The sequence below is a fragment of the Scatophagus argus genome, chromosome 19 (assembly GCF_020382885.2).
Source record: "Scatophagus argus isolate fScaArg1 chromosome 19, fScaArg1.pri, whole genome shotgun sequence".
Classification (NCBI taxonomy): domain Eukaryota; kingdom Metazoa; phylum Chordata; class Actinopteri; family Scatophagidae; genus Scatophagus; species Scatophagus argus.
In genome coordinates this window covers 5,594,285-5,608,206 of record NC_058511.1, presented here as the reverse complement: position 1 = coordinate 5,608,206, position 13,922 = coordinate 5,594,285, and positions in this window count along the sequence as shown.

Below are 13,922 nucleotides of genomic sequence, written 5' to 3'. Positions count from 1 at the left end.
GTTCTTTTCAAGATGAACCGATTAAGTGTTTGTTTTGACATCAAAAAAATGTGAAAAATACTCAATGCAATTTTCCTAGAGCTTAAAGTGATTGAAGCTCTAGTGAAGTGACATTGACTCATCAATTAATTCGCTAAGTTTACTTTTGAGACGTATATAGTTCGCTTTGTTATTTTGCTCAGCAGTTTGTGTCAGCAGCGGTCAAAGAGTACATTTGTTAGGACTAAATGCAAAGGAATCACTAGAGCACAAAGATTGTATTGTGTAAGGGGTTTTAAATAAGAAATCTTTTGCAAACTGTCTACTTCAGAGCAGCAGCAGCTCTTGAGTTCGGTCTCATTATTCATGAAGACTCAATAATGAGAAAAACTACCACTTATTTCGACCACAGAATGAAATGAATCATCATTTCCAGTTTTTAGATTATCAAAATGAAAGTGTTTTCCAAATCATAAGGAGCAAATCACTTATATGTCTATCTATCCATCCATTCATCCATCCATCCATCCATCCATCTAGGAATAAGGCAACCTATTTCAAAACCTTAAAATGTAGCCTGTTAGTCATTAACATCTACTGAATGTTGATAAGTGCGGACAAATGCACAACTCTACCAACAACAACAGAGAACCATCAGCTCTTTAAAGGTCCCGTGTGTAGGATTTAAGGGCTGAAATGGAATACAGAAGGAGCGGATCCTCCTCCACGAAGTCCATCATGTTGCACTTTCTCCAGTAGCCTAGAACGGACAAATGCTAGAGGGCATCACTTGTTTTTAGCGGCCACCATAGGGAAGGTATGAAAGGTTAGGCGAGCTGTATTCAGTTGGCTGCAGTCTGCAGTCGCACCATCTTGATGCCATTAACTCCTACACACTGGATCTTCAAAGTGTAGCTCTGTCTGGTTGGAAAGCATTTGGAACATTAGTTTGATCTGTTAGCGCAGTTTTTGTTGCATTGGATGCACACATTTTTTGATTGCAGCTTTGTCTAGAGACTTCATCACTCCCACAACACATCCAGAACTCACACATCAATCACGACCATTTAACAGTTGGCAAGAGAATACTGTGGGTTGGATGCATCTAGATATGAGCTCTGAGACACACAATGCTTTACATCGTTGTGCTTTAGCTTTGTGTTTCTGTGTCCCCGTTCGAGCGGCCCGTCCTTTGTCATCTGCATCGGCTACTGCTGTTACGTCTTTTCCGCCTGGTGAAATCATACTTCTCTTTAGTAGTACCTCTACTCCTTTAGAATACCAATAAGTCTTACATTGGGCCTGAAATCAATACAATCCCTTCCAAATCGGTATTTATGCCTCCCTCACATTGTCTCTCTCAAGCTTAGAAGCTCTGGTGTGCTGCAGGACAGAGAAGAGGCTGCTGAAGGAGGGAGGACGTGAGCAGAATGTGAGGGCAGTCGGACTTGGAGATCAAGTGTTCTGCTGGCTGGTGGAATTTGCTGTGTTATTTTGGATGAGGAGGTAGTTCTTAGGACTTTCAAAGACGGGAAACGTGCTCAAGTCTGGTGATGCCATTTGCTTGGATCGCCGCAGTTTTGGCATTTTTCTCTGTGCATATGTCCGTTTCAGATTTTTTCAACTTTCTAAAAAAAAATCCTTTTTCTGGGGGCGGGGGTCATATGCCATTTAAACACCTGCACATGGTCTGAGAAACGTGTCTGATCTCTATGACGTCAGCAGGGTCCCGAAAAGACCAGGATACGACTGCCTCCCTTTTGGCCGGAAGAGTGACGTCATCGTAGAGAGAGCGTGAGGTTGGCTGAGGCTTTATTGAGCTTGACGCTTTATTACCAAGACCACTAGACGCATGATCACATGCACCGGTGGGTACGAGGACACAGACCAGGAAAAGTGAGAGCTAAATAACATGGGAACACGTTTATGACTTGTTATAACCTCCCACACACACACGTGAGAGGGAAAAGGAGTGTGAGGCAAAGGCACAGAGACAGACAGAAATGCAGATAGAAAGCTAGAGGGGAAGAGGGACAGCATGAGTGTGCATGCTGATGGGGAGAGGAGCGTGTGGAGCTACAGAGCTGCAGAATCCTGAATCCAGCAGATGGAGACTCCGTGTCCTTGTTTTGCGGTGATCTGTGGGAGCAACATGCAGCTCGCGCCGCTGCCTCGCACTGCTGCAGTGGAGGAGTAAATGCGGAGCCCAACACTGCTCCAGGTGATCCACAGCAGCCCAGCCCGGCAGACTGCTCCCTCCTTAGCCTTCCCTCTCCTCCTCTTCCTCTTCCTCCTCCTCCTCCTCCTCCTTCACCACCTCCTCCTCCTCTTCCTCCTCTTCCTCCTCCTCTGTCAGTGCTCCATTCCTCTGAGGGCTTTGAAAAAAATAACGAGAAAGGACCAGAAAAACAGAGGAGGAATCCTGCTTTCCCCCTCCGTTCTCAGATGTGAAACACCTCTACATGAATGTCTGCCGCTTCCCTGCAATCGTGTGAAGACGCGCCACATATGTACTCCAATGTCTCCGGAACATAGACCCGCTGAAAGGTAAGAAGACTTGGACTTATGCAGAAACCAGAACCATTGTAGTCTTTGGGTTATTTCTTCTGAGACATTTTCTGTGCAACTGTGACAGCCGTGTGTGTGTGAGTGAATTTAACAGGTAGATGAGAAGTTGCCACAGCCGATTAGGTAATTGTTATTCCTCAGAAAGGATAGAAAACAAAACAATACAAAAAAAGCTCTTGGAGGTAAATCTTTATCAGTTATGACCAAATACATCTGTTCCAGTTTTAGAGAAAAAGAGTCTCTTCTGTGAGCTCTTCTTTTCCGTGTGTGTGTGTGTGTGTGTGTGTGAGCGAGGACAGAATCCAGCAGGGTGGGAGGGATTGATCCTCAGCCAGGCTTCTCGATGGGCAACAAGGGGATTTTCACATCTTGACAATGTGGCCCAAGATTCTCTTTAAGAGCATCGTCAGGAGAATCTCTGGCTTCTGAGAGGCCGTCTTCTTTGATGGTACCAATAGTTAATCATTATGTAATCATTTATATCGATTGTAGAGGGGGGAGAAAAACGCTCTCCCTGACAATTTGTTTGTCTTCATGCCTTATTTGTCACAGATAGAGGGGATTTAAGATGAAGAGAACACGCAAATGGGGAGATGAAGATAATGACAGCGGGTAGATGAGGACAGAGGCATGGGGCGGTGGGGGTGAGGGTGAGGGTGGGCGGGTGTAGGAGAACTTACTCCATCACTCCGTGATTTAACAAACCTGCTCGCCAACAGCTGATTGCTGCGATTCCTCTCGAATCCTTCAGCCTCTCAGTCACTTGCTTGGTCTAAAGCCTAAAAGCCTGATCCTGTAAATGACCTCATGAGGGTTCATCACTTTCGCCGTCTACGGACACATTCTCACACACACTCACCCTTCCAAATGCCAAAATAAGAGATGGGGACTAGCTGGTGCTGCGGCGATATCCAAATCCTGCATTCACCTGGTCAACAGAGCTTCAGGGCTTTTCTGTGTGTGTGAGAGAGATGAAACCTTTGACAGTGTCTTGTGCTCCGTTTAGCTCCTGCATTCATTTGCCCATAAAAGCAGAGATCTGTTCACTATGACCTTAAAATGCTACTACTACTAATAAAAATTATCATAATGATGAAAAAACAAACCCCCCACAAAAGAATAGTATAAACATACACTGATGCTCAGTCTTGCATACAGAGCAGTGAGCAGGCTCTTTCATAACTGTCCTGTGATATACAGCAGTGGATTGTCAGATACTCCGTCACCGGAGGCATTAATCCTTGTCTCTTGACACCTGTATCCAAACACGCACATACTGTCTGTACAAACTGTATGTACAGCATTTGTCCTTGCAACAAGCTAAAGGCACACCTATATGCATCCATACAGACACACTCAGATAGCTGTGTGGACTGAATTGGGTCGCTTTTTTGTGCAGCAAGGTGTCTGGCTCAGGTAGTTCTTTGTCATGTGTGACCTTAGGTTGCAGAGGAGGATTTCTGAGGAGCGGAGCCTCAGCTCCTCGCATCTCCCAGGCGCATTTTTGCTATTCTGATTCTCCAGCAGATACACTGCTACCCTGAAATGCCTCTGTCAACTGTCAAAAACATCATCCTCTACAGCTCTTTAATATACACAGCGAATCTCAAGCAAATTTAGCATTTCCAAGATAATTTACATTGACATTTTGAATTAAAAAAAAAACGTTGGGTAGTTCTGACCATATGTTGCCTCTTAACCAGTGGTAATGAGGTCACCAAAATCATTTGTGGTTATCCTCTGAGCACCATGAATATCCAAACCTGCTGTTGAGAACTGGACCAAGTAGCTTTGGTAGATTAATGGTTCTACTAACAGACGGGACTGATCAAATATTTCTAGAGCTCATTGTAAATGATCCTTCATTGCTGACACTGGATTTTGACAGCATTTGGACAAACCATCCTCTGTGTGTTGGGAGCTCATTTTACATGTCATGTTCAAGTCCACTGTTTGCTTTTTGTGTCCTGTTTCAAGATGGGGTGAATCAGTGATTTGACAGCCCTTTTAGTATTTGTTTATATCGTCACAGAGAGTGTGCATTTGTTTTTAGGATTACAACTGCACCACATCTTGGTGTTGATGGCATCCTCGTCTCTTTGTTTAGCTGCGGGGGTTTGGAGGTGAGGATGGAATGATTAACCAGCCATTAACTGACAAGCTGATTCACTGCCGGATGCCGAGCGGGACAACAATAGAAATATCAGTTAGTTTTGTTGAATTTAAAGTGAGAATGCACAGAATCATTTTGAATACAGTTTGCCCCCGCTCCCCCGTTATCCACACTGTTAAACAGTCAGCGCTGTGGTGGATCAAGACATCACCTGAGAGTCAAACTGGCACTGCTGGAATGACTTCCTAATCATATTCTCTGTTGAAGAAGCTTGGTTTTCTGGCACCATTTTCTTTGTCTCTTCATGTGCATGTACACCACAGAACCTAGTATTAATTCCAAACTGAAAAAAAATTTTTTTATTATGTCTGTCTGTCTACTGAGCTGCAATTGCTCTTCTACTCTCAGATCTCCCTTCATTTCAGCATTGGATATAAATCACTACCAGTAAAAAGAGTGAGAAGTTGGGTTGTTGACAACCACCTCAGGGATTCAAACTTTCCCCGAGATCCTGCAATTAACTTAAACTTGAGTGATTCAAGACTCGGTTTCTTCTAGCAGCTCACCTGTTCAGATCTCTGACTGTTACAGCTTCACATCTTTTCACTGTCTTGTCACCATCTTGCATCTCGCTCGTGACACCTTGGCATTTTCTCCTGCTTCATGTCAGTGTCTACAATACAAAAAAAGACATGATACTCAGCGCTCTCTTTTCTAACCATCTTTACAGCTGGTATACTTTCAGTTCAAGATAAAATAAAAACAGAAAATACTCAGGTGTAGTTCCACTATTTAAAAACAGTATGTTAGTTTGACATAGCAGGCATTTTCACAGACACGTATGCTTCCATCACCGTAAACTGCTGTTTGGGATGTTTATTTTCATCAGTTAATTACCTGATTGCTTTCTAAATTCACGACTGTTCATTTGGTCTATAACATGTCAGTGTATGTCTTGTTTTGTCCAGCCAATGAAAACCCAACAGTGACCCAACAGTGAAATAAAAAAAAAGAAAAGAAAATGAGCACATTCTCACATTTGAGAAGACGGAGCCACAAGATATTTCACACTTTTGCTTGAAAAGTGACTCAGTCAGTTATCTATTCTATCTTAATCGAGCAAGATGTTTCATCTGTTGGATTCCTACAGTGTATCTTTATTCTTTTGCTGCGGCAGTGACCCAAGACGCCCCCCACAGGGATCATTAAAGTTTCATCTCATCTCTGTAATCTTAATGTTTTCTGAGCACCTGATGTTCAGTCCTGTACAGCAAAAAATAAAAAATAAAAAAATAAAATAAAAAAAGAAGGTGGATAGAAATAACCAGAATCCTAGTTCCCAGTTTTAATCCCTCCTAGTGGTGCTCAGTACAATACCATGTTAGGTAGCAAGAGAAGCTGTGTGGGTGTGTGAGTGAGTGGAAGAGTGAATATGAGTTTGAATATAGAGAGCATTCAGAGGAGTGAGCTCGATATTGGCAACAGAAAGCACGATTTTGTACAATTTATTGTTTTGTGCTAAGATCATGTAGAAACACGTACTCTGCTGTTCACATTTGACCTAAGTAGATAACTGAATTACATAAATTTCAGGAGGTGCAGTTGAGTGTTTTGGTGGATAGCGTTTGGAGGAGTGATAGCATGAGCACTTGGTAGCACATACCGTCTATAAGTGAGCGCTGGTGAGGGTCAACCTTGAATTTCTCTCTGCGCTGTTTATTTCATTGTAAAAGATTGAACATAAATTTGAAACAGTGAAAGCCTTCTCTGCAGTACACTTACGTCTTTGCAGCGCATGACCTACACTGAGAACCGCTTTGGTCGACTTTCAAACGTTTCGTTTTGTGGGCTTTTGAGGCAGCGTTGACTGGACTTGATTTAAATTCACACCCACAATTTTGCATATATTTTTTTTTATTAATCAGTGTGTCATCACAACACCTCTGACTCGAGAATGATTTCCATTTTCTACGTCAGATGTTAGTTTACTGTCCAAAACCCAGGAGGTAAGCATGAGGTGGTGTGTGGAAAATCGATGACATGCAAGGATGAGACTGCCTTGGTGTGTGTGTGAAAAATCACACAATCTGGCACTGAGAGGATCTCCTGTCGAAGTCCAGTGAGCTAGTCGGAGTGCATCAACTACTTTGAGCATGAGGAAACCCCTCATCCAGGTGTGTGTGTGTGTGTGTGTGTATGTGTTTTTGATGAAAATCTGTTGCAATTAATAATGGAATCAACCTCCTGGTGTGTGGTGCGGTTTGGCTTTCCTAATGAGGACTGGATTCATCCTCAGTCTCTGACAGTACGCTGAGTGGAATATGCTGCTCTCCAGCCTGTTTCCATGGAGATACTCAGGAGCTGTTACCCCCCCCTCAACCACCACCCCACCCCAACTCCACCAGCACCCCCACTCCCCCCCCAGTGCTGCTTCATAAGAGGGATCTGGGCCAGGGCGTGCATGTGTGTGTGTGGGATATAACGGTGTGTTAAGAGGCACACAAGCACGTATTGCGCCATTGATAGATATGCTTATGCTATTGTGGTAGTATTAAGCTCAGTGAATGTGAATGTGAGTGTGTGTGTGTTGCAGCTCAGTTATCTCCAGCAGTGACTGTACAGTGTTTCAGTGTGTGTGTGTGTCTGTCTGTTGGACACTCTCTCTCTCTCTCTCTCTCTCTCTCTCTCACGGTGTGTCATGCTAGTAGTAGCTTCTAATCCTGCAGCTCTGCTTTAAGCGAATGTCCAAGTGTTAGGGTGGCCGTGTGTGTCACAGCGTGTAACGAAGGCTGAATTATCAGACGAGTGATACTGTGAGTGTTCACTGACAGCATGTGTGTGTGTGTCGCGTACATGAGATGGTGAGCCAGAGTGACAGAAAGGAGTGAGATCAGGAGAGTGAGAGGGTGAGAGAGGTTAGGAAAAGAGAGAGAGAGAGAGAGAGAGCGACGCAGAAACAGAAGGTGGAAAAAAACACGACGAGTAAATGAATGCTGGGAACGCTGGTTGACTGTAAACCGCGAACACTGTAATCTCACCGAAAAGAGAAAGCTTCCTGCTTTGAGCCACACGTGTGCTATTTCACGTGTGCAGTTACAGTGTATGCATCCCCACAGGGCTGTAAAACCAGAAACTCGGGCTTCTGTGCCTCTTGCTTACAAGGTGATAAAGGTGACAAGTGATTCCTGGCCAGACAAAGAGGCCACCGCTGGGATGGAGCGTATCGAAAATAGCAACGAAAAGGGTCTTTTTGTCCTGGCAGAATGATGCAGTGCAGACCTGAACAGCTGTATGAAGGCCAGGGCAATCCCTGTAGCAACAGGGTTTCTAATCCTAAAGCTCTGCTCTGTCAATACGCAGCCTGCATCTGTTTGAGGGGTAGAGCCGCCCTTTGATTCATCGACCGTATCTGGTAGGTTTTTTTTGGGGTGTTACTGCTTAGCTTTGTCAGAAGGGCGTGGTAATAAAGCTGCATTCCCAGGCCGTCAAATACTGACTTTTTGGGTTGGTGACTCTTGGACAACCTGGGAATGAGGCTCAACAATCAAGTCTCTTTCTCCAGACTCTGTTGATGATGTGCTTACAAACACCAACCAACAACTGCTGCAAATTATCCCCTAAAATACTCTGGTTGGTGACTTGCTAATTTTTTTATGGTTGAGCATCTTAGTGATGTTTGCGTATTGCTGCCTACAATACACAAACATCCCCAAACAAAAAGACAATATTACTGCAGGTAGAAATAGAAAAGGGATACATGAATTAAACATGTTTGTAATATGGCCTTTGACTTTGCATTTGAAGGAGGAAGAAAAAAGGGGGGGTATCAGCTTTATCAACCTATACAGTTTTGATCGTTATGCCACAATGCGTGAAATTGATCTGTGAGTGAGGGTGTGTTCTGTCTGGAAGCACCCATAGTGAACATCTCCACAGCTGATGATAGGATAGACTGTGTGCATTGTGAGCCTGTAGAGAAGCTGGATGGCAGCAGTCTTCTCAGTCTATTGCACCCTGGGGAGCTCTTAGGATCAGTACGAATCAGGGCAGGAGAGAAGCACTGTGTGTGTGTGTGTGCACGCTAAGGTTAACGTTACCACATGGGCTTGATCCTTCGCCAGGGCCATGGTACCTGCCGTGTGTTAACGGCCAGGGCTTTCTGACTCATGCAGGGTAGCGATGCCTGCCAGGTGGTACATGTCCACACAGGGAATTCAGAGTGCTAATACTAATGTACTAAACAAGCATCCGGTCAGGTAAGGGAGGGTAGAGGTAGTTCACAACACCAGGCATAGCAGGGTGCTTTGCTTAGCTGACTTGCGCAGTTGAAAGCTCACATGCTCTCTCTGTCTGCGCTTCTGTATCACACGCATAAACATGCGAGGGCACATGCACAGCGACGGACAGGAAGTCGTCTCCTGAAAAACATTTCTCGCACGTGGTTCAGTCAAAACACCTGTGTAATGCAGGTGTTTGTAAAGAAGAAACAACTAGTTTGACATTCACTTTCTTCTAAATAAGTGGAATTTAAGCTTTATTCCAAGTTGCTGTCCCATCCACTGACAGTAAGGACAGCAAACAGCCTTGCATAAATGGTGTTTTCAACTTCTTTTATATTTGATTTCAAACAAAAACTGACTTTCCACTCTTCAGCCATTCTTCCAACTTTCAAATCACTTTGGCAAATCCCTAACTAGCCTGTAATCAGAAGGCTCTGCCCACTTGGAAACAGTCTATGTAAGAGGTTTTTCCTTGAAGCCAGCAGGCTGCTGGCATATGGCACCTTCAGCCTGGCCTGAACAGCAAACCCTTGGCTCATCAGCGCAACTTGAGCATGGAAGTAGATATATTAATAATATTAGATATTCCACTCAAAAGGGATCTATCAAGTCTCTCATGGATGGTCTTGAGTTCACTTTTGAGTCCATTTAGCTGCTAATTTTCAAATTGTGGTCATTAAGAACAGCTAACAGTTTGAATGCACACTGAGATTGCTGTTCTGATGAGGTTTGCTAGAATGGACTTGTAGCAATAAAATGTACACTGGCACATGAAGGAAATCCAGCCGTTTAGTTTGAGGCCATTTAGCAGCCTCAGCATGCACTAATCCTTTTAATTGTGTGGGATTAGATAGATCTGATTGCCACCACAGAAACACAAGAGGCTTAAAGATTGTGGCCTGTGCTCTGATGTGTCATGGCACACAGAGGTGAAAACAGTGACAACACAGTCTGGCACTCCGCTGGTGGTGACAGTTTAATTCAAAACTAATTATTGGAAAAGTCTAGGGCTTGTCTTTCCTCAGTGGAGTCTGTATGAGGTGAAAAGCGTTCCCTTTGCGTCTTGCAGTGCTGTGGATCATGCTGTACATTTTAATATGAAATGATAGAAATGCTGTTCTTCTCTTACCAAATCAGAGAGCTCAAATCAGAGTGGCATTACTGCTTTAATACTGGAGTGTAACCGAAAGCAAGAAAGCTACCACCAGAGGGCAACTCTACCGCTTTCAAGGTCAAAACCTCACAAAAATTCCCACATAATCCTGAGGAAAAGGTTGATTTTGTAATGAAGAGTATTTGTCTGCCTACCGGGCTTTTAGATCGACCACTTTAGAGACCGTGCTCGTGTGTGTGTGTGTGCCGAGTGTCACGCTGGGTGCTGAGAAGAGTGAGAGACAAGTCGAAGCACGCACCTCCTCTCAAAGCCATTATTCTGTCAGCTCATTAAAACCAAAAATCAAAGCTCTCTGCTCCTTTGAATCAACACACTTTAGGTGTTTTGGTGCCGACTTTCAATATCCCACAAGCCCATTCAAGAAGTGTAACACGTAGACTCAGCCCCCCAACCTCCCGGCCCGCCAGTCTGAAAGCATCCCTGCTATAACTGCTCAGCGCTGGTTCTGATAGATTGGAGGCAACCGCTTTAAATACAGTTTATTTTCTTACGGTTTACTTTGTTTTTTAGCACCACAGCAATCCTTGGATTTCAGTTACACTACAGCATGTATAAAAGTATTCTAATGAGATTAAAAGATTTTTTTAATCTTGGAAGAACGAATTGCTTGGAACTCGATAGGCTTAAGGTACTGGAATCAGAATCAGGGAAAGGAAAAGTGGAATCACTGTATCCCTGCCATCCATGAAGTGCTCCACATTTTAACACAATACTCCTGAACAGAGAGGCATAGAAGCTAAATTCAGATTTTCTGTGTTCAAGTGTTTGGAGCAAATATTTTTTACCACACTCCTATAAATTCCTCACAATTTTCAGTCAGACTCAGACTTCATCGCACACACTTCAAGTACATTTAGAACAACATGAGAAGACAGAGACAGTTTGCTCAGCCATGGTTGCCAGGTCACAAAACTCTGCTTTGGATTGCTCTCCTACAAACATAATTAAAGTACAGTGCGTGTAGACATACTGTACTGATTTACAGATACTTGGTCTATTGGTGTCTGTATGCTACATCTGAGCCTCAGTTTCTATGGTTCTTTTTATTTGTAGAGGGGGGAAATGAAAATGCGTGAGCATCCTAATAAAATCTTATCTGGATATGTCATATGAGCTGCTGTTGAATTTTTTGCATGGGGAAAAAAGGCAACCAGCCCTGTGGAATTACCTTACGTGCTTTTACTGAAAATTACATCACCAAATAGTTAGTATCTTTTACTTGCAAAAAAAAAAGAAAAGAAAAAACATGTAGATGAATCACTTAATGCCCTAAAGGGTCCTGATTTGATATTAATTCAACACATATTTGCCTCTGGACCCGTTTTCCATTCGGGCCGTTATTATCCCTGAACAAAACCCTTCACAACAGCAATGCAACCGCCCGAGGCGCTCTGAAACCAGGACAAAAGCTTTCTATTGTGACTGCAGATGGGCATAATAAGAAATATCACTGTGTGAAACACCCAGTTTGTGCTTGTGTAATCTCCCTCAGCAGCATCTTTATTAAAATATTCTGTCAGTGCAGTGTGCTCTCGGTGTATTAAGAAGAGACAGCTTCTGCTGAATGTCAGGCTGCCTTGACAAATCACACTCGAGCGCAAAAAAACACACTGCAGCTCATGTGCAGCAAAACACAGCTGATAGAAACACCTCAGCGGGACATCAAAATGGTTGCAAACTAAGGACAAAGGGAAAAAAAAAAAGCTGCTGTAGACTTTAAACCCCGTGGTGTCACAGGGCCGTCTCCAGCGGTGGCACTTTAGCTGAGTGGTTGTACCTCGTGAGGTTAGCAGTAGCACCTTAGCAAAATGTTCAAGAAAAAAAAACTGATGTAGAGGGAAGGCAATTTAATGAAAAATAGGAAAGCAAATGTTTTGGGCTTAATGGAGACAAGGAATCAAGGAATACAATTTACTGCCACCAAACACAAGGCCAAGTGCGCTAACCTTAGCCACCAATAAAAGCTCCAGCAAAAAAAACCAAATAAAATAAAATAAAATTTAAAAATAAAAAATGCTGCAACAGCGATAGCAGCTTCACCGTGGCTGAAGATATGGCCCGAACTGTTTTTCAGAAGGTGCATTTTTCTATGTGAACATATTGTACACTTGACGTCTGCTTGCCAACATTTCTTCTAGATTTCTGTTTACAGAGCCTGTAATTAATTATTAATAAGTTATTGCTAAAAAGAGCAATATTATGCACAAGCGGTTATATCATGTTATACATTAATACATCCTTACAGCTACGACTCGCCCTTTAAGTGCAACCAAAATGCTAATGAGGCCCGTTGACACCCAAGCTTTAAACTAAACGTAAATGGGAACTTGATGTGCAATAGCTCAACATTTAAATCTGGAGGACGTTTTGTCCTACCATATAAAGGACATGATTTGTTAATTTTACAGTTGGTTCTGTGTTTATAGTATTTAGTATGTTAGTTAGCGATTTCAGACAGTTGTTAGATTCTAGGCTAGCTTCAGTTCACAGTTTAACTTTGTGTTTTAGAGAGTTGTTTGATCGATAGCATCAGTTAGCTTTAGTAGCAAGTGGCAAGTTGGGTCAACACTGCTGCTTTCTTGGCTGTAAAAACACCACTGGATCCATCCATCCATCCATTTTTGATTTCATTTATCTGTCAGGGTCGTGGGGAGAGAAGAAAGAAGGACTTCAGTTGTGAAGTCAAGGCTACAGTTTGAATTTCTTTTCTGTATTACTGGTAGGAAACATGACTATAAACTTCATTTGCTCAGAGCAAGCTTGAGATGAAAGGGCAATGCAGGATTCTACAACCTTTAGAAAAGTATGAGCAAGAACTTGAAGCAGGGATGACAATGACAGTCAGGACACCATACAACACATCTTTTCCCATTTAGACACAAGAAAAGTTTTCAAGTTCTTCAAACTGAATGAAGTAGTATCATATGAAACAAACTACTGCTGTTACAATACTGTTACAATTTGCTCTTTCAGAAAGTCAGGTTAGTCAGTCTGTCATCTAACAGTTAATTTCTTGGACTTTTAAGTCACATCCTTCATATATGTCACGATTTTTGTCAGTCGGCCCTGTTTCCACTGCACGCTGTCACATTTTGCTTTTATCGACTCACCAACATTTCCACCTCAGCCAAGTCATCCACCTGTAAAAACCAACCAAATAACAAGGACAGTGTGCTCTTCTATTAAAAAAAAATTAATGAAAGGCCTTCAGGTGGCATTAACCTAATGTCAAATTACTGTAAAATGATTTCGACAAACACGGCCCGAGTCTTAAATTGAATTTTGAAAGCTACAGATGTCAGCATCTGGCCAAGTAACCGCTGAGTCACTAATATTTATCAATAATCCTCTCAGTATTAGATATATAAAGTTCATTTTGTGCAATATAGGACAGCCCAAATCTTCCTTGTTGTCCTTTTAAAAGTTGAGGTAGACAGTAAAATCACATGACCCACAAACACATTACTACTACTTGAATAGTAATAGAAATTGCAGCTAAAGGGAATAACTCACAGTCGTTCAGAAACGCTTTTTTATCTGATGATTATCAGTATCATTGCTTTCAGTAACACACAAATGAATCTACATGGTCAGAGCTTCAACAACACATCACACATACAGACACGTAACACACGAGCCCTGATTGGCTACAGAATGTAGACATCTGGTTGCATCAAGAAGCCAAGGGCGGCTGAAGGAGCCATCCTGTGCAAACTTGCTTCTGGAAACTCAGTAAAAACCCAGTAAATATAGCTAATAGTAATTTGGTGGCAAGGCAAACTGTATTAGCTGTTAGCCTGTTTGATCC